The sequence below is a fragment of the Typopeltis vanoorti genome, chromosome 10 (assembly GCF_054136105.1).
Source record: "Typopeltis vanoorti isolate ZY-2024b chromosome 10, IOZ_Tvanoo_1.0, whole genome shotgun sequence".
In the NCBI taxonomy this organism is placed as follows: Eukaryota; Metazoa; Arthropoda; class Arachnida; order Uropygi; family Thelyphonidae; genus Typopeltis; species Typopeltis vanoorti.
In genome coordinates this window covers 76,887,922-76,911,352 of record NC_143558.1, presented here as the reverse complement: position 1 = coordinate 76,911,352, position 23,431 = coordinate 76,887,922, and the positions used below count along the sequence as shown (strand labels likewise).

The 23,431-nt window shown below is 34.9% G+C and overlaps 1 protein-coding gene across 1 annotated transcript in view; it reads right to left on the bottom strand.

Annotated features, from left to right (window-relative positions):
* The window catches only part of LOC150102526 (uncharacterized), a 47,740-nt gene extending 25,386 nt beyond the window's left edge, over positions 1-22,354 (bottom strand). The window contains exon 1 of the mRNA XM_090399534.1: positions 22,293-22,354. The gene's annotated coding sequence lies outside the window, so the exon portion shown is untranslated. The remainder of the gene's footprint in view (positions 1-22,292) is intronic.
* Between the last annotated feature and the right edge of the window lie 1,077 nt (positions 22,355-23,431).

Here is a 23,431-nt window from a genome sequence, read left to right as displayed (position 1 = left end):
TGAACCTGTCAATTCTTGTTTCAAAACTGAAATCTTTTGTTTACGTAGTTCTTCAGTAGATTTGAAAATGTAGAATGCAGACTTTCATAGTGTCTCCTTATTGTAGTATAAATACCAAAAAAAATACAATATAAAAATATTGTATTTTTTTTGGTATGGCTACAGCACTTTTGCAAATCAAGCACATGATATTATTAAACGACTGCACAAAACAATATTTTTCGGTCCAGCTATCCTGAAACTGCCGTTTTTCATCCTGTAGTTCGCATTTCCTACTTGGCCCTGCTTTATCCATTGTAGAATTCATTTTTTACCATTTTCCTAGGAGTGATAATTAATTGTAGCAACCACACCTATGAAAACAAAATACTCATATGACAAATAGACGAATTATAAAATTTGTTAACATTATTACTAACCGATTATTGTAAGTAGACAGGCAATCGTGACGTCACAGTTACTTTGCTTTGCACATGTACCATTTTTAAAAATTACCTATCGTGTAACTTGTTAAAGTTAAAATAACATACAGTGAGGAGGGCCGCATGCGGCCTGCGGATCCCTAGTCTAGAGGAAGTGGCTGGTCCTTGGGAGAAGGGGATAACAGATGCCAATTTTTGATATGGTTTGTAACAAGTTGTCAAGTCATATCTTTTTAAGATTTTTGTTAACTTTTCAGAAGAACCACGAATATAAGGAATAGTGACAGATTTAGAGTAGTCCTTGTTGTAGAGGGGAGTTGGGGTTAACTGGTTTTAATATTTTTTGGATTTTATGGGGGTTGTATCCATTGGCTACAAAAAAAACTGTGTTGATATATGTACTGTTGGAGCAGCTAATATGACAGGCAAACATTCAGGACTTACGAAACAAATTCAAGAAATAGTTTCATCAGATATTTTAGTTGCACATTGTATTATACATCGTGATCATTTAGCAGCCAAAAATTTGTCACCTGATTTAAATAATGTTCTTTTGCAATCCATAAAAATTGTTAATTTTATTAAGAACAGTGATCTTAATTCACAACTGTTCACAATACTTTGCCAAGAAGTAGGTGCAAAACATAAGCAATTATTATTTCATTGTGAAGTAAGGTGATTATCCCACAGTAGAGTACTAACCAAATTGCTTGAATTAAGGCCAGAAATAGAAATATTCTTGATTGAAAGAAAGTCTCCACTCTCAGCATATTTTTCAGACACCGAGTGGATTGAGAAATTAGCTTTTTAAGTGATATATTTTCATATGTCAATGACTTAAATTTAAGTTTGCAGGGAAGTATGACAAATATATTCCATTTATATAACAAAATTGACGGAATCAGAAAGACACTGAGATTTTGACAAACAAAAGTTTGAGCAGCTAATATGACGCAGCTAATACCACAAAAAATATCATAAAAAAAATTATGATATTTTTGTGTGTTATTTTGAGTTTACAAACACACACGATTTAGATATAAGTTGGATACGATTATCTGCCATCACTTAAAATCATTATACAATGCATTCCAGAAATATTTCCCAAATGACACAGTTATTCGAGAAATGAATTTGTGGATTACCAATCCTTCATGGAGCACAATAAAAATAATTTAACTAACAAAGAACAAGAATGTTTTTTGGAATTAAGTTCAGATTCACCATTAAGAGCAAATTTTGGAACCATGAATTTAAATCACTTTTGGACCAAAATTAGAAACGAATATCCAAGTCTTCATACAGAAGCAGTGAAGGTGTTACTATCATTTGCAACAACTTATTTGTGCAAATCAGGATTCTTGGCAATGTCAACTATGAAAATGAAGTTTTCATAGTTGAAATTGCTGAGAATCGAAATTGACTAAAATATCTGATAAGAAATCGTTTAACCATAGGTCCACCTCTTTGCCTAGCTTTAACAAATTTGCAACAAAACATTGATGTAATTGTTGAATTTAGTATGTTTATTAAATTTAGTATGTTTATTTCCACAGAATTATATACCTACTTTATAAGTTATAATGTATGACATGATGAATGTATTATATTCAAATAAAGTGCAATTTATGTTCTTACAATATTTTTGTTTTTACTTTTTATATTGCTGGGCCACAAAAAATTAACTGAGATTTAACTGGTCTGAGATAGATGAAAGGTTGGGAAATGCTGGTCTGTACCAACTGAACTATGGAGGCTCAAATAGCAGCAAGTAAAGTTGAAAATGTAGTATGCTTCACACTAATTATACTATAAGAAGTAGTATAATTAGTGTGAAGCATACTCAATTGTAACATTTCTTTTCAATAACTATTTGCAGTTTCAATTTTGTTAATTACATATTGCGACAACAAAACACTACAAGTAGTCAAAATGTGTCATCTTATTATTAAAATACTGTGGATTAGAGATAGATGTTGAAAGTTTTTTTTTCACTTGGTTATACCATAAATTTAAGATGACAAGAAATTATATTCTTGTTTTAATCCTTTATACAAGTAAGCAAATGATATTGTTTATTAATAAAGTTATAATAATAACTTAGAGATACTAATAATAATATTAGTATCTCTAAGATATACAGATACTAATATACATCTCTATAAAGATGTGCGCTTTGCATTATGGGATAATAAGGCATATTATGTGAAGTCATTAGCCTCTATATACAAATATCCCAGTTATAAAACACTTCATGTGCAAACATTGTTTGCTTACACTTGGATAAAGGATTAAACCAAGAATATAATTTCTTGGTATCTTAAATTTATAGTATAACCAAGTGAAGAAACACCATAATTATTCAACTAGAGGGACAATGCTCTTTCCATTCAAGGCTGCAGCAGTAAAGCAGTTTCTGTTGGCCATCTGCCAAACAGTAAACAGGATTGAACCTGCTGGTAATGCTTTGGAAGGAATCCCAATCATCTGGCAAATAATCTTGCTGCTACTTTCTCTCTCTCATGTTGTTGAAATGAGTCCGAGTAAAGCACCTTGTAGAGCACACTGTCGAGACATGCTTGGACTTTTGCCTGGGCACTCCCTGAGTGGAAAACATGCTCACAAGTGCACTGCAAATGTACACCTATACTTTATACATTTTTGCAATACACCACCATGAAAGATAACATGGAAAATTAGTATTGCTGCAGTTAAAAAAAATAATAATAATCAGAATATAACAAAAAAGATAATAAATATATATATATATATATATATCCAAACAAAATCCAATGAAATAACAGAATCCCATGTATAACATTTCTGCATAGACTTTACCGACACTGAGATCTCAATACTAACTAACAATCAGTTATCTGCATTGCTACTTAGAGACATCCAAATCCAATGTGCTATTCATCACTATAGCTCAACTGGTTTCTCTATACCACCAGCTCACCTAAATTTTCTTATGAAAGGAATCATGCATGATGCTTCCCATAAGAAAGGCTGAACAACATGCACTTTTATCTGGTCTGGCATTTCATGCTAAAAGTTATCAAATGAATCTTGTTTATATGATCTCCTTCGGTTTAAGATTTCGACTCATTTTGCTTCCTTCAGTGCTCTTAAATTAGATGAAGTATACTGACCGTTTTGATTATTTCTATCTGCCTCTCCTTTTCTAACTTCACATACTAAGCTGGAAGTGGAGATGAACTGTCTGATGTCAGTAATAATCTAATGCAAATGGCTCACCTAACTAGCAGAAAAACAGATAATTCCAATATTTCTCCCAACACCCCCTTTTTAAGCAGCACTCCTAACAAATGTGCCATTAACATCAACTCTCCTCTTGGAAGAAATTCTGATAAATAACCTTGTCCATGTTTCTTTTTCCACAAATATCTATACCCAAATACTCTCAAAAGTGATGAGGATTATCAACAACCGGCTTCTTTCTACATGAATGCCTACTAATGAATCAGTGATTATAACTTCTGAAGCTCTTCCATCAGCATATCTCTCACTGTCAACAACATGGAAAGATTTGGAGAAACTTGTGGTTGTTCTTGACATTTCATGGAAAGGGAGATTAAGAAATGAATGAGGGGGCTAAATATGTGAGGGATTTCTGTGTGAAATAATCCATTATATTAACAGCTTTAGCTTTCATGTATAGTACCCAATTGAAACTTGAAATGGAGTTGTTTATGTAACTATCTCAGGTTTCATTTACACTGCTTACCCAAAGTCAATGGACATCCCCCACGGGCAAGATGCATCCTGCCATGTAACAAGTCGTGTTTGTAGCCAGCATAAATTAGAGGAATGTGATGCTCCCAAGTCAGTGCAACTGTGTCCGGATGAAATGGTTGAGAGAAGGAAACTGATGGAATTTGGGTCCTATGAAGGATAATATGTAAAAACCACCATTTGTTGGCCAACGTTGAATGGAGTTCTGGGCATCGAATGGAACACAAATCTGCACAAAAAATATTCAGAACTGAGGCTCACAACATAGGTTTCCATGGTCGGAACCCAATATGCAAACTCCACATTACATGAACCAACATACAGCATCATCTTCAGTGGTGCAAAGAGTGTATATGATGAGTGTGTATGATAGAAGCTTTGAAAGCTGTATTATGTGGCAACATATCATTACACCCTCTACTGAGCAGATGGCCGGTGAACGTCTCTTATCACAGTGCATAACCCCAAGTATGAAATTTGGAGGTGGCAGTGTGATGGTTGGTTCTGATTGTCCTGATTTGGCCTAGGACCTCTGTTTGTGGTGCCATGAACCCTGAATTGTGAGAGGTATCTGAACATTATGCAATGCTTGTACTTTGCAGTGTTTCTACAGAACTGACTACTGTCTCTTTCAGCAAGACAATGCACTGTTTACATAAACATCACCACACTTGACTGGCCTATAAAGAACCCTAATCTCAACTATTGAAGGATGAACTAGAGCACTGGGTGAGGTCAAGGGACGTGTGATAAGGTTTGGGACGTCAACAGTCCCAAACCTTATCACACGAAGAATGGTTAAAATTCCCATTGATTACTATTGTATGCTCATGGACAGTATGCCCCACAGGCTTGCTACAGTCATCACAGGGAAAGGAGGTCCTATACAATGGCTGTTTGTTCCTAACACTATTCTTTCCAGGCAGTGTATATATAAAAAAAAGGACATATGTAGGAATAGTGTGACAGAGCCATAATTTCTTTTTCTGAGAAAAAAAAAAAAATCAATTTTAGGAATCACTGGCTTAAATGAAATCAGTATACTGAAAGTCAATAAATGAATACAAGGAATCCTAAAAGTCATTGTGCAGTTTTAAATTTCAACAACTTAAGATGTATAAATGTTAAAAAATAACAACAACACTGTTCTTAAGTTAATAATTGAAGTTTTTTATGTGTAGATTTATTCTCATAGTTTCATATAACTGCCATCTCGTGTGATCGGGGTCATACACTTTTCCTGAGGTGGGCAGGGCCAGAGCCACTAGAGTACTCTGGGACCCCGTCATTGTTTGGGGCCCTTAAATTGACCCTAATTTTTTCTGGGCCCCTCAGCTAGAGCCTCATGCAGCTGTGCATAAGTATGGCCATGTGTGTGATATACTGTACAAACCAATTTTCGAGCTCTGTGAAAACATTTGTCAATGGAGAGATTCATTCAGTCACTGCTGCTCAATTGAATGAATGGATTGCATTTATAATCCCATCCCTAACATCATCCGAAGAATGAGATTTTGATGTTTTGGCATAAATACCACAAAAAGTACTATAGCATTTCAGGGCCTTCTCTACTAATGCACCTGGCTGGGAAAGTGTCAAAAATTGCTGCATATGCAAAGCATAATGGCACAGTGTCCCATTTTACTGAAAGATAGTGTTCTTTAAAAGATTTAATCTCTCTGGTTCAGGAAATGATGAATGTCTGCAGCACTGCAAGGTAAAATTTACCACCGACTGTTGACTCTTCAGAAAAAGTTGCCAGAATTTACAACTTAACAAGTACATGTTAAGTTGTTAAAGTTTATAACTGTACATGGACTTTTGGGAGACCCTGTATTGTTTGCATCTGAAATAAACATAAGTGCCTTTTTTCCAACATACTGGTCACTCTTAGTTTTGTATTTTTCTCAAACCTTTCAAAAGTATAAGAGCCAGTCTTACACTTTTGATGCATAATATAAGAGATGATCTGTGGCAGGCCAAATAGATAATCTCTTAAGGTACAACACAAAATGGTGAAGAGCCTACTTTATTAAAGGGTTAGACAGAAATTTGTGAAATGAGCCTTACACATGGAAGTCAGGAACAGCATTTTACTTTCTTTTTTTTCTAATCACCCTCACATGAGAAGCCTCAAGACCACACATATAAGAAATCTCATAACATGAAAGTGCTATGTATGAGCAGGTGAATGAAGAGAAGAAAGGAATCTATTAGTGTTTCTTGAAGAGTTAAAGGTTATTCACAGTCAAAGGCTATTATGGGGGATAATAACCTTTATAGATAGTTCCAATGATAGAGACATATGAAATGAAAGAAGAGGACAAGAGGTTGATGAGTGCACTGTATATGGATGGCCAGTAGTTGCCTGCTTTCATACATTAGAGGAATGTGGAAGAATGGTAATGACCAGTTCAGTGAAGCAGCATCCATGGAAATATCTATAAAAAAAAAGATATAATGCAGAAACAGAATGTCTGTAGAAAAGTGAATGGAGTGATTATGTGAGAGTGGTCATCTATTAAGCACTTTGATAGTTTTAAGGCTTAAGCATTTGTAGGGTGCTAGTTTTTTTTTCATTTGGTTAAGTTATAACTTAAACTTCACAAGAAATTATATTATTTTTTTAGTCCTTTATCCAAGTGTAAGCAAACAAAGTTTGCACATGAAATATCTTCATGACTATAGAGGGAATCAATGAGAGAGAGATCATCTTCAAGAGAATTAATGGCAGACTGCATACCTAAAGTCAGGAGAGTAAATCAAGTGGGAGTTAAATGAATGAATATCATCATTAAATTAAAACTACAAAAAATAAAAAAATTGTGAAATTCAAGGAAGCAGAATATGGAAGGAAATTAGCAGTGGAGGCCAATGATAATCCCAAAGAGTTCTTTTGATATGATGCAAGCAAAAGGAAGAATGCTTATGGCAGAATGATTTTAATGAATGCTGATGGTAGGGAGGTAACTGAATCAGTTGAAATAGTAGAATTACTAAGTGAACACATTTCAAGAGTATATCATCCAGGTGGAAATATTGCAGTAATGAGAGAGGAAAAGACTTATATAGAAACCTGGGTAAATGAAAAGGAAGTGCATAGCATATTACAGAACCTTGATGTGAATACAGCTATGGGATTAGATGGTATACCAGTTCGAATTTTACATAAAGGTGCTAGGGAATTGTCGGTGCACTTCACCAAATTGGTTAATCTAAGTTTCAGCTCTGGGCTAGTCTCAAGGGGATGGAAAGAGAGAAAAATAATTCCATTGTATAAAGAAGGCTCCAAGACTGGTAGCAAATTATCAACTGATCAGTGTATGAGGAATTGTCAAGGAACTGGAGAAATTGGTCAAGAGAAAAATACAGGAATGGATAGATGGAAATGGGATACTTTATGGGAAGCAATGTATTTTGTGAGCTTGGGATACAGTGAAGCATCTGAAGTTGGTTTTGGGTGCACCAACACAAACATGACAATATTCTAGGGTTGATGAGATCTGGGATTTATAAAGTATGAGATGGGCATAAGAGAAGTATCTATTCAGAACCATAAAAGAGTACAGTTTTTTTGGAGACTCAAGAGGTCATGGAAGTAATGCATTTATGCATTACTTCCATGGATTAGTTTTTTTTTTTTTTTTTATTATTATTGATTTTTGGGTTATTTTTGCTAAATTTTATGTTTTTGGTACTGTTTTTTTACAGAAGATTTTTAATATGCTGTATTACTGTATTTTTTATGTATTCTTTTAATGGTTAACAATTAATGAACATTAAAATTCAGTAATTTAGATAATTTAAGTGAAACTGCAAAGTAACTTCTCTCCACTAACTGAATAACTTGATTTTAATGTTTAACTGTTTGCTTAGTCACTTGTGTCTGATGATGCTAGTGAAATGTTAGATGAAAAGTTTTAATAAATGTTCAGTAATGTAATAAACCATGTTTATGATCTGTTTTACATTTAAAGGAATATATTGTAGGTCTGGTTGGCCGAGTGATTAGCGCATCCGCTCTCCAACCAAAAGGCTGCGGGTTCAAATCCCACCATGGGCATGGATGTTTGTGATTGTCTGTGAAAATATTAGTGGTGGTTGGTGATAGATGGCGTTGGTGTAGATGATGATTGTAGTTGGAGAATTAGGTGGAGACAGTTGTAGAGTAGGTGCGCTCCCTCGATGAGACTCCCTGGAAGAGGTCACGTAATAATAATAATAATAATAATAATAATATGGTATATCACACAGTATAGAAATATAGCTTTTATGAGCCTCTGTAGTTCAGACAGTATAGATGAAGCTCTTTGGTAAGAGAGAGATCTGGGTTCGATTCCAATCCAAGACGTGAAGAATCGTGTTATGGTCTCTTTCAACTAAAGGTGACTTAGCTGGTCTCATAATACGGAGGAGGGAATTTTTTTCACCTAGAAACTCAGGTTTTTTTGTTCCCCAGAACAGGCAAACTGGCCCAGTGAATGAACACACATCTATGGTCATAAAAATTTTCCCCCTTCCCCTGCAAAAAAATATCAGACTCTGCAACAAGCTGGTAGGGGTTTCCCCACAGTCGCATAATCATAGCAGACTCTGCACCAAGTGGGATAAAAGCACTATAAAGAGGAAGAAATTAGAAATGCAGATTTTCATGGTATCTCTCATAGTTGGTGACATCACAAAGTTAATTACACGAATGAGCATGTAATGCGGGTGTGGAAGACTTGCCAAAATGTTTTCTACTCAAGGAGTACCAATCTCCTGTCCATAAATGGGTCTTGTTATACTTGTACTTTCTCTCTCTAGGCAAAATATGGCAGTGTAAACAGTGGTAATATTTGCTAGGCAAGTTAACCTCCCAACCGGCCAGTGTGAATGAAATATTCAACACTCCCTAGCTTTTTTCATGGATCAAAACTTCGTCGGCATTCTACCTTTTATCATGCCATTACCTTCCTCCGCCATTAATCTCGTTACGGCAATTCCATAGCCATTAGTGGATTAACTGTTGCTTAGTGACCTTTGTGTCCCCTCCCCCTGTCTTTACGTCTGTTGTGTTGCTTAGAATTTCATTTACTGTCCTATGTTATTTGACCTTTCTTGCCTCTAAAATGATTTATTGTATCTCTTCCCAAAAATTGAAACGAATTTCACATATGCGAAAAAAATCGATCCTGAAATGACCACTGATCAGCTTTTGCAATGAATCTATTTAGTGACAGTAAATTTGGTATATTTTTTTCTACAAATCAGTGCACCAGAAGAGTTGCACTGATTGTTCTTTCACTTTACGTATAATAATTGAATTTTTTTTTTTAGAATTTTAGAATTTTCAAATGTTTGCTTTGAAAATATTATGTCAAATATTTATATTTTTAAATAATATTTATTGAAATAAATATGTCCTTTTTCTTTCGTTTCTAGCCAAATAGCATTATATGGATCATCACATTTCAGATTTAGATACGATTTTTTGTTATTCATAAAGACAAAATAAAAAAAAAAAAATGTTAAAATGCTAAATTGCATTACTCGGTTTCGATTGTTAGTCTTTTTGGTATCAAAAATTTATATCCAATGATATTTTAGCAGTGATTCTTCGCCTTCGTCATTTATTTATTTATTTGTATTATGCATATTACGATAATATCTAGTGCATATCCTCGTAGATATGTTGAAAATATAATGTGAAAAATATTATATACGGAATGATTCAACATTTTTGCTCATTTTGAAGATTTTCTAATGCTCCCCCCCCCCCCCCCCCGCCTCCTTATTCTCTCCTGGAACTCAATTGCATAACTACTCTAAATTTCTATACAGGTTTGAAAGCTTTTCTAGACACAGCTTTCAAAATCAATTACTTCATTTTACCATTTTGACAAAAGATATACGGCAATCAGATTGTATCGTGAAGCTTCTAAATCTGTTCTATTTATTTGCAATCTAAAACCAGCTGTTCTACTGTCTGCTGAAATTATGTGAAATATTAGAAATAATATGCTATATTTTCACCATGCAAAATTGTTTATATGCATACCACACAAAAGAAAGTTCAGTAGTATTATTTGTGTTTGTTTTTCTTTAAAAAAATCTAAATACTACTTCTGCTACTGGAAGCTATTTCTGAAATAATCTACGTCTTCTAAATACTTGGTAATATCCTCTTAGCTGGAGGAAAAGATGAAGGCTTATTACTCTCCGTGCTATTGAGAAGAAAGGGGAGAACACTGAAGTGCCTCAGGCTGTAGTGCAGAATATGTCAAGAATGTCTTGTTTCCTTTTCGATTGTTGATTACCTATATCCTAACAGAAATACTGATATTTCGTTTACATGCTTATACATTATTTATGCCAAAATAATTAATTTATAATGATCAGTTTCACTTTTATTATCAAAAATTAGAAATTAAATCATACAATTATCTTGAAAAAGAGAATTTGAATTATTTTCAAAGAAAAGGTGCATATGCATTTCATAATCTTCTTTTTTTTTGGGGGGGGGGGGGTTATAGACCTAATCAATCTGCAGATCTTTCAGATAATTTATTTCATAAATCGTTCGCAAGACAGCTGTTATAAACGTAAATCACTTGGGGAACATACCCATTCATTTTAGTGTAAAATAGTAGCAAAGGTTCAGTTACTTTAGATATGTAATCTAGAAGAAAATGTTATGTCTGCTGAGATTAGAATCTTAAGTGAATAATTTTTCTGACATGATTTCTCTATTCGTTATAATGTAACCAATTTCCAGATTTTTTCCCTCCTGCAGACTCCATGTTATATGCAGTGATTTCTTCTTTGTACTACAAGAAAAAAACTCAGATAACAGGAGAAAAATATGTAGTATTTTCTTTTCCACTGGCTGAATTTACAATGTTCTTTCTTTGTGTTTTGAAGAGAAAATGCAAATGACTTTTTTCTTACTATTTTTGCCATTATAACATCTCATATAATTATAAGAGTGACATTTTACCGTTTTTCTCCCACACGAGAAACAGAAATAAGGTAGTAATAATATTGTTGATTCTGCCAAACTTCATTGTAGCAGAAATTTTTATTACAAAACTTTGTAATATATATATATACAGGGTGTTCGGGATAAATTTGACATATTTATAATTAATTATATTTTTCCGTAAGTTACATGTATTAACACACACTTCTCTTCATTTAAAAGTTTGGACCCTTCTTCATTCATATACAAGATGTCAGAAAGGATGGATAGCTGGAACCCACCTGAATCATGGAAGAGAATAACTTGTATCATGATGATTCGTGCCCGCCATCAAAATAAGGATATTACGACTGCTGCCCAATGCTCCCTGAATACAGTAAAAACAATCAGGCATGAACTAGAGACTTGCAATGGTGACTACGAGGATGTAGCAAGAAGAAAGATCCCTAGCAGACGATCTGATTGCGTTCGTACAGCAGAATTCCTCGCAAATCTGCAGGAACAGGTGTTGAAGAACCCTGGCATTGGAATTCGGGCTTTGTTCGTGGAGTTGCTAACTGTAGTCAAGCCCTGAATAACAAGGGTAGCCAATGGTAGGCCGTATGTATGGCAGCAGGATTCGGCCCCTTGCCACACCTCTGGGAAAAGTCAAAAATGGTTGTCTGAAAATTTCTACGACTTCACCAGTCCAAATGTTTGGCCTCCAAACTCCCCAGACCTTAACCCCATGGATTATTTTGTATGGGGCGCAGTTGAAAAAGACACCAATCGCACTTCCAGTAATACAAAAGCCCAGTTAATGGATAAAATTAAAACAGTTTTTGCGGCCCTTCCCAGGGAGACTGTAGCATCAGCTTGTTCGAGGTTCCGAAGCAGAATTGAAGCTGTGATCGATGCTAATGGTGGTTATTTTGAGTAAATCTTGTTGATAGTATTGTAATTAACTCTGCCTGTAATGTTTTTTTGTCAATTCATTAAATTTAATAGATACAAAGAAGATTTTCTTTTTCCTTACGAAACTGTCAAATTTATCCCGAACACCCTGTATATCTCCGAAACAAGAAATTTGGAACCCATACCACATCAATGTTGAGTGTTGGCAAGGTGAAAATGTTCCCGTTATTCAAGGTGAAAATGTTCCCGTTATTATTTATATATTTCATTTATTAACTAGGGGGCTATGCTCAACCCCCCGTGTTCCGGTATGGTAGGCCAGTTCTCCTTCAATTGTGATAACTCGAAAGGGGGTTCCGCCCCTGAATTTTGAAGACTCGACACTCAGGGTACCCCCCGAGTTTCAAAACGTTTCAATACACATAACATAAAAAGGCTTATCATTTTATATATATATATATATAGGGTAGATTTTATTTCATTATTTTTTATTGTTTTGATGAAATACTTTACTTGGAATACTCTTTCCAGTTTCTCTGTATCATAAAAAGAACTTAAAAATTAGCCTTCAAGATGAAAAAGAAACAGTGCATTTGGGTATCCCTCTATCAATATTTGTAGTCCTGAAAAGGACTGTTTTGATGGTCTTGAAAACAAACATTTTTTATTTCATACTGTTCAGAATTTACAATTCTTGACCAGCGTGGAACACCTTGAAGCAAGGGTAAACACACAAAGCAGTTTTACACTCAGGGCACCAGATTTTTGTTTCCTTTCTGATATTTTTTTTATTACATACATAATATTTGCGTGCAGGTTTTTTTTTTATTAGCTGTTGGTGGTAGATTTTCGGGAAAATGGTTGGAGTTAGCAGCATTCAACCTCAGATGTCTGGCAGGATTGCCTGTTTTTCTGCTTGCTGAAGAAGGCGCATGTGCATGCAGCAAAGCTTTCGCAATTTCTATTCGATATTCTAGATATGTTATGGTAGACAAACATTTTTTCTTGTACAGGAGGAAACTGTTCCAAATAACAAAATCCAATACATGTCCAAACACTTTTTTGTAATATTTTTATGCTGTTTCCTCATTACAGAATAGAATGATAGCTGCTGATCGCACCTGTTGACTCCACCCATAGTGTCGTTGTATGCACACACAGCAATGGGTTTTTCTTTCTTCAAATCATGCTTCTCCACAGATTCCGTTGATGGATTGTGCAGGGAAGACAGCAGAAAAACATCTTTTTTGTCTTTCCAACGTAGTGCAAAGACTTTCCCTCGCTGATAAGTTCGGATTTCCTCCTTCGATAGCTTTCCTGAAGCCAGATCTGGAGACATATCTCACCTTTTTGCATTTACAGTACCATAACTATCTGCACGATGCTGTAAAAGCAAATCAGCGAGTTCAGGACACATATATAGTAATTATCCATTGTAATGCAGTAACCTTTCCCCAGCAAAGGGTCTAGTAACTGCATTACTGCACGCATCGACAAGGGGAGATCCGAATATTTATCATGCTCGATTACAGTTTGCTTTCCCATATAAGGTTTGAAATCCTTAAGATATTCACTTTCCGATTCGCAAAGCATAAAAAATTTTACTCCATACTTTGCTTTCTTTTTGGGAATATACTGCTTACATTTCAGTCTACCTTTGAATGCCATAAGGCTTTCATCGATACTCAAGTCTCTCTCAGGAATGTAGAGTGATCTACATTTCTGATGGATTTTCATCAGAAAATCATAAATTTTGTTGAGGCAAGGATGTGTTGCCTGATCGTATTCCTCATTATTCTGAAAATGCAAATACTTCATGATGAGACTGAATTGTTTTTCAGTCATAACATCACGAAACATTGGCATGTTCAGAATCCAGTCTGTAGACCAATACATTTCAAGAGCGGGCTTTCGAAATGTATTTCGAAACTTTGGGTTTTCCACTTTCTTTATTCTGATATTGCATTTGAAGGATGACAATGATTTGAAATATTAATTTCACCTATATCCGAATATCACATAATTTCCTTATTTATAATAATCAGGAAATATGTATATTGTCTGATTTATAATTTGCTAATTTATAATAATCACCACATAGTTTCAGTATCGAAAAATTAAAGTTATGTGGAACAATTACTAGAGAAAAATAACAAATTAAATAAAAACAGTACCTATGTTTCATAACAGTTTTCGGGTGTGTGATAGTAATGCAACGGGAGGGGGTTAAACTATCAGAGGCGAAATAAAGTTCAATTCTATTGTAAAAATATGGAAATGAAATTTCACATTTGATATACATATTTTGAATGATAAAAATAAGCAAATGTATCGCTTACTTTAAAAATTTGAGAATAAAATATCTGAATTATGCAGAAAATATAAATTTAAATCATAACTGTTAATTTCATTTTGTAATGACCAATTATACAAGGAAACCAAGAAAGTGAAAGTACAGATTACTATACAACATGAAGAAAAAATTTAGTAATATGATTAAAGAATTTCATGTTATTCTCTATAAAGCAAAGTTGCTCAAGCGTGTCCTAAAGGAAACGTGTGAAGTATTATTCGATTTCGTTGGTTTTGTACAAAAATAAAAATAATATAATCTGGAACGTCGGCAGACAGTTTTCTTTTCTTTTTTTAAAAGAATATTTCAAATAATTATCGTGAATTAATTTCTTCGAGAACAAAGAAAAATCTTTTGTCTAGTAAGCGATTAGAAACAAATTAGTGCAAAAAAATAAAAAATTAAATTGGTTCTCCAAGGTAAGGCAATATTTAAGTGAAGAAATTATGCAAGACCTTTATTTTGTCCAGAAATTAAAATTGTATTGTACAATAAAAAGAGAAAACAAAAATATAAATAATTTCTCTATTTTTAGTCTATCATATATAACTAAAATCCAGTTAACCAGCATGGAACAAGAAAGTCCGTTTCTTGTTATAGGCAACTGAGAGGCAGCTATGAACGGGAGATAATCCGATTAACTGTTCTCTTCAGCGTGAGGGTTTATCACACCTTCTAATGGACATGACAGTCAAATTGCACTTCTTATCCAGGTTCTTTAAACAGGTGGGCTGAAACATATCCAGATTTAGTTGGACGTCTATAGACGTCCTAGCCGGTAGGGAGGTTAAGAATGTCCTCTCCTTATGGATTACCATCAAGTCTGATCCTATATGCTATCTAGCAGGCATGTTGAACTGTTTTACTGCTGGACTCAAAAAACCAAGTGATCTGATGAGTGATTTAGCCACTTTTGCTATGTGTCCCCTAAATTTCAACTCCCTATCCACCAACACACCCAAATCTCTGGCTTCGTCAACCTCCTGGAGTACAGTTCCATCAGTGTGATATACTGCTGATAATTTTTTCATCCCAAAATGCATAACCTTACCCTTTGCTACATTAAACTGACATCCATTCTCATTAGCCCAGACCACCAATCTATCCAAATCATCCTGCAAAGTGTTGACATCATGTGCATTCACTATTGCTCTACCCAACTTTGCATCATCAGCAAACAAGCAAACACTTCCTCTCAAATCCTTTCCTATATCATTGATGAACAAATTGAAAAGCAGTGGTCCAAGAACAGAGCCCTGCGACACACCACTAGTAACAGGCCTTCTTTTGGACTCCATTCCTGAATAAACTACTCACTGGTATCTCCCCATCAACCACTCTTCTATCCATCTCACCAATGCCATATCCATCCCCATGTGCTGCAGTTTACTGATTAGAATTCCATGTGGTATCCTGTCAAAGGTCTTAGCAAAGTCCAGCAGTATCACTGTAAATCCATTACCCTTATCCAGTTCAGCCATCACTGTATTATAAAACATGAGCAAGTTACTGAGGCATGATCTACCCTTCACAAAACCATGCTGTCCTCTATACAGTATCCCATTTTCATCTATCCATTGCTGCATTTTGCCCTTGACTAATATCTCCAAAACCTTGACAAAGATTCCTGATATGCTGATAGGTAGGTAATTTGCAACAGCAGTCTAGGAACCTCCTTTATGCAATGGAACTATCTTCCCCTCTTCCCACCCCCTCGGGACTAACCCAGAGCTGAGACTTAAATTAAACAATATGGTGAAGGGAACTGACAATTCCTTTGCCGCTTCACGTAAGATTCGAGCTGGTATACTATCCAATCGCATAGATGTATTTACATTAAGGTTCTATAATATACTATTCACCTCCATTTCATTCACTTCAATTCCTGTATCAGCCATTCATTCTCTCATTTCTGCAATATCACAGCCTGGATGATATACTCTTGCAAAGTGTTCACTTAGTAATTCTACTATTTCAACTGATTCATTACCTCCCTGCCATCGGCATTCCTTAGAATCATTTTGGCGTATACATTTTTTCTTTTATTTACAGCATATTGAAACTATCTATATGAATTTGTTCTTTGGTGATGTTATAAATAGAATATAGCTTTCATGCAGGTTTTTTTTTTTTTTTTTTTTTTTATTAGAGGTTCAAGTCAATAGAATAACTGTTAATCAAATCACTGTCACTTTGACATACTGTTTGAAATTTAATATAGCTTGTCTTTGTGAAGGTCAAAATGTAACAAATATATCACACCAGTGAATATGATGCTCAATCAAAAGTATTTTTTATGGAGAAACTACTAATGTCAGAATATAACCATGTAATATATATGGTGATATCAATAATGTCACCTATCAGCATGAGAGAAAAGGTAGTTTTTTTTTTTTAAACGACAATCTGATGCACAGGAGGTTAGTCAAACTATAGTATGTTAGTATCACGAAAGAAGGAACTTATTTACATCCGAAGAGCTGTTGACTGTATCCCATGTGAAATACATGAGGAGGAGGAAATATTCAAAATTGCAACAGTAATGTGGATGAATCAAGAGCAGGAAAAATCTGAATTGTGGATTTGAAGCTGAGATTCAAAGAAGTGTTGAAGAGATCTATTTCAATGGATTTAACAGAATGAAGGAATTATTGATGCTAGTTAAGATGAACAGTAGTCATGGAAGTATCTATTAAAAATGCAAACAGCAGAAACTGGTATGTGAGAGGAGTGGAGTGAATTGGCATGAGATGAATCATTAATCAACCTCACTGTACTGAGTCAAGTAATTTTTGAGATCTTTTAAGGACACCACCCTAAATGTGAAAACAGTATTTGATCACTGAGCAGATTTGTATGGGATCATTTAGGAAGTTTTTCATGGCACTGATGCATATGAGGAAAATGTTGACTAAGGCTTCCTTGTTTACGGAGTTTAGCATGAGGACTTTGTACGATGTAGTGTATGTTCTATGAATTCATTGCCAAGAGTAAATGGGCTATAGTACATCACACCAAAACGTGTGATGTACTACATGTATAAAGACCAGAGAGCATCAAACATTTCATGGGCAAGTGTAAGAAATGCAAGTTGTGTGGGAATTGGAAAAATGAAGCAGCAAATATTAAAGATATAAGGAAAGAGCATGAAAGTGTTCCTGGAGAATGTGGAAGTAGTGAATGTTAGTGTGAGAAATATGAATAAGAACATGAAAGAAGAAGCTGAAAGTAATGTGGTTGATGAGGTGACAGTAAGGAGTGAAACAGCATGTTTATGCAGTATCCTTCAGAAGATAAACAGGAGCTAGAGCAACTGGAGAAATGACTGTCATGTAGTATAGCAGGCAGGGGAGTTAAAGATAAATGCATGGGGAGAAAGTATGAAAGTGTGAGAAACTGGAAATAAGGAAGCATTGCATGGAGATTCAAGTATACTTCATGAGAAAAGGACAAAAGCATGTTTTCAAGGTGTGAAGATCAAGGATGTTAGTGAAGCTGTTAAATTTGCAGAAGGAAGAAATGAAAGAATTGATTGTTTGGCAAGAACAAATGATTTGAAAGGGGAGAAATATGCAATGAGAGAGAATATGAAGGTGTTGTTGAAAAAAGCAAAAATGAAGAGTAAGAAAGTGAAGACTAAGTTTACTGCCTTGGTATGATAGAAGTGAGGAATGAGTGATTAAGCAATGCTGAATGCAAATTCACAGGTTTCAGATTCAAAGGGTTGGTAATGACATTACACAAGAATAACTGCAAGTCCAAGGGAATGTTGAAATAAATGTACACGAATGCCAGAAGTTTCAGAAATAAGAGAGAAGAGTTTGGGCATTGGCCAAAAATTATGGGCACCAGTAAGACCTGGTCGACAGAAAATAATATGGAATAATATTTTCTGTCATAAAGAGTATTGTATTTTCAGGGGGATAGAGAGAATAAGATTGGATGTGGGGTACTGCTGATGATAGCTGAAGAGCTACAATCAGCAAAATTAGAAGTCAGAGAATTTTAGGTCTGGGGCAGATGATTCATTTGAAGCTGTCTAGTGTGAGATAAAGACCAATAGCACAAAATATATTGTTGATTGCTACAGACCAAGAGGTTCAGAGGAAGAAGTGGATGATATGCATCAGCAGATTAGCACAATGAGTGCAGGATAAAAAAATTTATGGGACTCTTCAACTATGGGGACATTGATTAGAGGGAGGAAAGGAGGCATGGCAAGATGGAAGTGGAATTTATACAGTTGCTAAGGGATGATTACCTGAAATGACATGTTATCTATATGTTGTTTCAGGAGACTGGGGGTTTCAATGTGCTGAATCTAGTAATAGCATCAGAAGATATATCCATAACTAAGGGAATGTTATCATCTACCTCCGATGAGGGAACGTGACCATGCAGTCTTGTTCTAAGAAGATGCTAAACATGTGGAATTCTCTGTCAAGAAAGGGTTTATGCTTAACTATAAAACTGGTAATTATGACAGACTAATGAGGCATCTTGGAGCAATGAGAAGGGGCTTCAGTAGCTACAATGAAAGAATATCAGTAATGTATGGGAAGTGGTCAGCGATCGTTTAAGAGAAGTACTCTCAGACCGCATACCAAAGACCAGGAGGATAAACCAAGTGGGAATTAAGTGGATGAGTAGAGATATAACACAAGAGCTGAAAAAAAAGAAAATACCATGGACGGAATATAAAGAAAAAGGTGATCAGCATACTCAAGAGCAGTACAAAATGCAAGCAAGAAGGGTGACTAGTATGGTAAGGAAGGCCAAATCAGATTTGATAGAGAATTAGCTAATTCTCTATCAAGGAGGTCAGTCAACCCAACAGTTTTATTGTCATGTAGTAAGTAAGACAAAAAAAATGGCAACGGTATGATGACTTTAATCAATGCTGATAGGAAGGTAGAAAGGTGAGTTGCTGAATGATCACTGTGCATAAATATGTATCATCCGGCTAGAGATTTTGCAGTCATTGATGTGAAAGAGATGTATGCCAAAATTGAGGTAGAGGAACAGGTGTTCAGCATATTGAAAAATATCAATGTGAATACAGCAGAGGGACTGGATGGCATGTCAGCCTGTGTACTACATTAATGTGCAAGAAAATTGGCATTGCTTCTGATGAAGTTGTTCAATCTGAGTTTCAGCTCCAAGCAAGGTTTTCTGAGAGAATAGAAGGAGGGTAAGTTAGTTCCTTTACATAAAGGTGGCTCCAAGACAGAATTAGCAAACTACAGACCAACTAATATATCAGAAGTAATTGTTAAAGTACTGGAAAAGTTCATTAAAGGTAAAATCCAACAGTGGGTAGATAGGGATATGATACTCTATAGTGAGCAGCATGGATTGTAAAGGGTAAGTCCTGTCTTAGTAATTTATTCACATTTTATAATAAAGTAACAGCAGAATTGGATTAAGGAAATAACTACACCATGATACTGCTGGAACTTTGCAAAGGTATTTGAAAGAATACCACACAGAAAAACTATTACAAAGGTTGGAGCAAATGGAAATGGATATGAAGCTATTAGCATGTATGGGGGGGGGGGGTGATAGATACCAGAGAACAGTAGATGATAGAGTGGAATCTAGGAGAATGAGTTGACTAGTGGGGTACCTCAGAGCTCTGAACTAGGGCCACTGCTCTTTAATTTGTATATCAATAATATACAAAAAGATTTAAAGGGGTTATTCAGTTGTTGGTGATGATATAACTGGGAAGGACAATAGTTGATAAAGGTGATATAGATATCCTGAAGGATAATTTAAATAAATTGGCATTGTGGGGCAAAGGATAATGATTATCAATTTAATGTTGCAAAATGTAAGGTTATGTACTTTGGTTTGAAAAGGTTGCATACTGCGTATCACACCGAGTACTAGATTGATGAAGAAATTGATGAGGCTAGGGACTTAATGATAATGGTGGACAGAGTTGAAGTTCAGAAGACATATTGCAAAAAAAAAAAAAAAAAAAACGATTACTTGGATGTGTGTTTTTCAACATCCAAGTAATCATTTGAGTTATTTTACTACTAACAAATAAAGAAGGGAGGCTATTATCCTTCTATATAAGGCTATGATTTGGCTGCATCTTGACTACTGTGCACAGATGTAGTTACCTGAGTTTCTTAGGGGATCAGAAGTTGGTAGAGAGGATTCGGAGAGGAGTGCCCAGTGACAAGTCTGTGGAATGCTCTCTATGAGGATAGGTTGAGGGTGTGTGGGTTACAAAGTTTAGTTGATAAGCAGAATACAGGGAAGATGATAGAAGCTTACAAGATATTAAAGGAGTTTTATAAATTTTGATGCAAAGGAAATTTTTCAATATATGACAAACAGAGAACTAGGGGGGTCATCTGTGGAAGTTGTGTAAGAGTGCGATAAGTAAGGGTGTGCAGACTAGGTTTTTTTGCAGAGTGGAATGAACTGCCAGAATTAGTTGCAAGTTCCCTGACAGTAAATAAGTTTAAGGAGAGGTATGATAGGTTTTGCATGTATAAACGTTAGTGTGGATCCCCTATGATGAGTCTCCAGACACCATGGAGATACTGTATAATAATAGTAATAATAACACATTGAGCAAAAGAAAAATCCCGATTTTTTAGATGCCAAGGAGATAACAGTTGTAATGTGCTTATGCCAAGAAAGATACATTAGAATGAGCCTAAAAAGAGACATCTTGTCTAGAGATTTGGATATTGTCAAAAGTAAGACTTGGAGAAAATGGTTCTCTTTTGTGGGAAATAAGGCAGAAATGTGTTTTGCTAGTGGTGAAATTTATTTGACCGTCAATGATGAAGGGTTTGGATATTAGAATTTAATGTAATTGAGATTGATATTCTGGTGGTTGCTTAACTGCATTGTGAATGAGATGATCTCAAGTGCAAGCATCCATCACATTTTAAAATGAAACATTTTAACTTTATTTTTTATAATATACATGTTTTAATATATGTAAAATAAACGGATAATGTGTTGTGTTTCAAGTTTGGCAGCCTTGACATGACAACTTCAGAAATATTAAAAAGAATTTGGAGAAACAACACTGAATCAATCCATGACATTTCGGCAGTTCCCATTTAAAAATGATTGGTCAAATACCAGGGCAAAATCAACTACTCTGCTATACAGGGTCAAGTGCATAAGAAATTTTTCCCCAAGTCTTACAAAACTGCTCTCCAGTATGCTGTCAAGATGTAGTCCTTCAAGGGTTACAAATGGTACTTTGGAACCTGGTTTTTTGCACAGCACCACTATACAATACAATTCTGATTGCATGAATTCTCAGACAAATACCACTTTTTCATAATTTCCAACACAATCAATTTATCAGATTTTCTTTCCTGCAGCTCATTCCAATGAAAATATCCTAAAAGGCAAACAATATAAACAAAATAACTGAACACGCTACGGCAGCTACATATTTCCAGACCTGACAGGAAAGAGATCATATGAATTTCAGCACAATAAGACTTACTTTAAGCAGATCTCAAACTTTTATGTATTTTAATTTCTTCATACAAATTCTGTCTTAGATTATTTTGATTAACCTTCATAAACTTCATAACCTTTATATACTTAACAGTTTACTGCGTGTAGCTCCATATGGTCCCAAGGTCTGGCTACCACAAATGAAATTACAAATAATTTCATTTTTTTTTGAACAGTAACTTTCGTTTGTTCCTTAATTTGGAAATTACCATAGCATTCACTACTGACTTTTAACTTCATTTTATTAACTGGCATTTAATAAAAAATTCACTGTTACTTTCAACAAAACCGACCAGAACAATCTTTGATGCGATTTATGCATTTCATACGAATTTTGTTTACCAAAAATAAAAACGAAATTTAGATTATTATTCACAAATGTAATATTCTGGAAAAAACTTACTTTCCCGTCAAAACGTCTGACTTAAACAGAAATGCAACACAAAAAAAGTAGTAAAATAGAAGTAGAACACAAAATTTCACACAGATAAAAATTCAAGATAAAACGAACTACCTGAGTTGAATATCTGTCTCTTTAGGGTTTCGTTTCTAAGAGGCAAGCTAATTGGATATTTCTTTGAAAGATGCCAAAATATCGCCAATTATTTTGTGGCTCACATATTCATCATATTGATAAATTCTGATTACACTCCAATATCTTAGAGATTTAAAATAAAAATAAAAATTAACACATTTTCCGTTTTTTCTTTAATTTTATCAATAATGAAATCCGCTTAAAACCTTGAACTTATTCTTACAGTTTTAAATAACAACAACAATAAATAAATATATTGTTTTTATTCATCTTATTTACTTAACAGATATGATCTCGGTGGGGACACCATATTGCTTAAAACTTATCGGGTTTTGCAAAACATAGAATAGATGATAAGAATTCTATCAGTGTAGATCTATATACTTAGATAAATACGCTGGTGCAAGAAGAAACGTACAGTGTAAAAAGAAGTTAAGTATGCATTGATCCCCTGCTTGTTTGCAATTAGGTATCTTGAACAAAAGGGTAAGAAGTCGATTTTTTTCTCCGGAGGAGAGTTATTAGTGAATAAGATTTGACACCTGAGAGTATGAAGGGACTGAAGAGGGTGGCCATGAATTTAAGATGCGGTATGATAAGCAATAAGCATTTCGAATTTAGATTCCGCTTTCCATAGTTTCTGTTCACATTATTGGATAAAAAATAAAATAAATCGACTAAGAACTTTTATTCTCCAAATGAAGCCCTAACTTTTTGAAGATGGGAGAGGCAACTGGTCTCCATCCTTCAAGCCTTCACTCATAATATGCATAAACTATAAATGAATGAATGAAGGCATTTTGAGAGAGAGAGAGAGTAGAGGAGATTACTGCGATCATTCATCCATCTATTCATTTGACATCATCAGATGCCGTACATTCACTCCGTTGCTCAGTGATGTGACACGTCAGCCCTCATCAAGTGGTCCTTTGTATGTTTTTATGGCAGTTTCAAATCTATGAAGTTCACTCACCTCCAGACACAATCCATTCATCTCATTAAAGGTC